Source organism: Stylophora pistillata, chromosome 1 (assembly GCF_964205215.1).
Source record: "Stylophora pistillata chromosome 1, jaStyPist1.2, whole genome shotgun sequence".
In the NCBI taxonomy this organism is placed as follows: Eukaryota; Metazoa; Cnidaria; class Anthozoa; order Scleractinia; family Pocilloporidae; genus Stylophora; species Stylophora pistillata.
In genome coordinates, this window is record NC_142519.1 from 51,440,574 (window position 1) to 51,444,112 (window position 3,539).

Below are 3,539 nucleotides of genomic sequence, written 5' to 3' on the forward strand. Positions count from 1 at the left end.
TACAATCCTGCATCAAACAATGATTTCATTTTCCTTTTCATCTTCCAGTGAGTTGTTTAAGAAAGTTTTCGGTCATTTCATTTTATTAGGAATCAAATTCAATGCGAATGAAATCGTAGCACCCAGAGGTATCCACTTAAATTTTTCGCGGAACAAAGTAAAATCTTCCGAATGCACACGATGCGACTTTATTATTGATGGGGTGGCGACTTCACCATCCTCCTTTCGCTCGTTGAATAAAATTTTTTTGACCACTTTCGGCCAGAATCTTGCCATCCGAACATTTTCCTACCTGCTTTCAAGAAGTAAACTTTCCATTTTTGTTTCTCAAACAACCACTTCCGCTGGAAACAATAGAGGTGCTCGCAATTTTGAAACACTCATGGCGGCCATGTTAGTTTATAACTCGCCTGCGGATCTGATCGCGCGCGCCATCGCTTATTTCTCTCGCGAGTAATTAGCTTGCGTGTATCTTGGAATCCATTCTCCGCGCGGTCATAAAAACCCCTTCGAGCCTCCTTAAGGTGGCTCGTACCAGTTTGCTCGCGCGGGGAACAGGTCACTCTTGCGTGACGCGCGCGAGAGAAACGTGCGAAAGAAGCGCGAGATCAAAAGATGAAAATTCAAAACAAAGATGGCGGCACGTTGAATTTTTTCTACTTTTGTGAGAAGTTTACCTAAGAGCTTGTATTTGATGTGTTGAGCGGCCACTATGAATGCAGGAGATAGAAACTAAGATAACGAAGACGATTTTCGGAGAAGTAAAGGTTGCTTCACTTCACATTTAAAAGAAATATTCAACCGATATGAAGTCTTGCGACGGCGAAAAAAGAAAAACTCAAGTGAAGGATAATCTACCTGAAGTGGAAGAAGACTTTGAAACTTAAAGGAAAATAATATGATATAGCCAGAAGTCATGTGTAGGATTTTTAAGATGAGGTCGGGAGGCTGTCTTTGACGGCTGTTTAATGATTTTCTTAGCAGTAAACGTCTGTAAACATCAGATCGTAGGTGCTCGCGCGAGCACACGCAATTGTCAGCAGTAGTTAAAACAGATCATGAGCAAATGTCGATCTTATAGAATCCAGATTTTTAAAACGCGCGTGGAAATTGCTAAACTCACGAAAGCCATAGCATGAAAACAAGTCCGGTGACCCCTTCTTTTTATTGTTCCAATATGATAATAACGTCGAAGGAATCATCAGAAAAAAAAACTAGAAAATTCTACGGAAGGAAATTCGTGATGTGTGAAAATTGTCCTTTTTGTAGATTTTGTGAAATTCCGCTCTGTAGAATTTTTTAAAAATCTTTGTGCATTTTCCTTTTCAAGTGCCAAAAGCAATCACTGAAAAAAATCAGGGGGTCACCGGGTTAGTTTTCGAATTATTTAAGCCACAAGCTAAAAAATGCGTCTGAATAAGCCTGTGAAAGCGTTGCCATGGAAACTGCTAGTGACGAAATGACACTTATTTTTGGATAACCAATGATTATGTAATTCAACCCCGTAAAAGTGTTGAACTGGCCTTAGTCAGTCTTTCTGTTGTATTCTTTCAAAGTTACAAACCATCAAAAAGATGAAAACCGGTACGAGCCACCTTGAGGTGATTTCCTTGTTTTGCACTGCGCCACCGTTTCTGCGCATAACATTGCGACATCTAAGAAGGCGGCCGTTCTTCCCGCTAGCGTGAGAAGGACAAAAGCCGCTTTTGCAAAGCGAAAGCTTTTATTCGCGATAAGGATGCCGCAAATTGGCTGAAAGCTTCCTGGTCTGCTCTTCAAAAACAAGAAAATGAAAAGAAAGTGCGTGATCCGGATGTCTGCAGTGGATATCCACTTCGCGGCCGTCGAGTTGTAGAATTAAATGTCCTCGCTGAGGCTTTGGATGGAGGCTCCGAAGCCTGTGGAACAGCTCTACAGCTCTCCGACTGCATAAAAGAAACAGTGTCTGGGCTAGGATCACTACTCTACATATGCTGTTCAAACTATGAGTGTGGAGAGACAAATATCGGTCGAACAAACAAGACCCACCTTAGTACCGGAACAACGCGAGGGAGACCAATCTTTAATGTAAACACGAAGGTCGCTGCAGGTTTGTTTACATTTAATGTTGCTAAAAATATGGTTTTCCAGCATCCATTTAACATCTAGCCAATTTCTTGATATGTTGACTGGACATATTTATAGGGATGCTACACGCAGGAATAAGTCCTACCCACGTAAACGAGTTGTTGTCATCCATTAATATACCATCACTTGGAGAGTCCACGCTGAAGGCTCGCGAGAGGGAAGTAGGGCCTAAAATTGAAAGGTTGGCAAAGGAATCATGTCTGGAAAGTTTAGAAAGCGAAAGAAACCTGTGGAAAGATGATATTGAAAAGGAAAATGTGGAGACAAGAGCGTCATATGACATAGGATGGCAAAAAAGGGGAAAAGCCCACAACAGCCTAACAGGTACACTGCAAATTCTACATTTGAAAGAATTGAAAAGGGGGCATTTGGATATGCATTTTCATAGAAAGCTGCTATTTCTTTCTCCGGATTATTCTTTAGCTTACTGACAGTTCTCGTGTCAGCTAATAGTCGAAGTTAATTAAACAAATGAATAAAATATATCCTTACTTTCACCACTAGGTGTTGGCTCCATGATTGGCCTAAAAACTGGCAAGGTGAGTTGCTATGGTTCAAGGTCAAAAAGGTAATGTATATACATATATTTTGTCTACTAGCACCTTGTTGTAAACAACAAGAGCTATGTTTTTCTTTCAATTTGACCAAAAAAGTACAGAATCATTCGACATATGACCTCACCCATATTTGCCTCCTATTGAAAGTGTTACCCAGGACCTTTACTCACAATGTCTTTTGTAAAGGTGTGCAACATGTGAAACTGCCAGCAGACAGTCAAAAAACCCTTGCGTACATGACTGCAGACTCAACTGGGAAGGCTCATCAAAAGCTATGGAAGCTGATGTTTGTATTGATCTAGTCAAAAGGTAATTATTAACCAGGTATGCAAGAGTAAAAATAAAAAATAAAATAACAATTATAATAATAGTTGTTAACATGTTAAATTCACAGTTTATTGCTGCAAAGAGAGACTTGTGGAATCTGTTCATATGATATCAGTGTTACAGTAATGACACTTGAGCCATAAACAGTGGAAAGTCTTACAATACCTAAAACCCTTGGTAATAAGGATTCAAAATTTGACAAGAAAGCAAACATGAAAATGCAGAAAAGAAAATACTTTAAGATAATGCCTTGTTGTAGTTTGAATGCCCTCACTTTTTATGGCAAAAAAATTAATTTTTGTGGTTTTACTCTGCTTAACAGTTGTGGAGAAAAAATGTAGTTGTATCTGTTCTTGTTGGGGATGATGACTTGTCCACCATAAGCAAAGTGAGGAAAAATATTGAGCATGAGGTTGAAAAATGGTCAGACGTAGTCCATGCTGAAAGATCCTTAGTTAGCTCACTATACAGCATCAAGACCCAAAACAAAGCCTGACAGATATGGTGATACAGTATTTCCAGCGATGC

General features: G+C 39.7%; 1 pseudogene; it reads left to right on the forward strand.

Annotated features, from left to right (window-relative positions):
- Window positions 1-2,184: 2,184 nt before the first annotated feature.
- LOC148742994 (uncharacterized) overlaps window positions 2,185-3,539 on the forward strand; it is an 8,613-nt pseudogene continuing 7,258 nt past the window's right edge.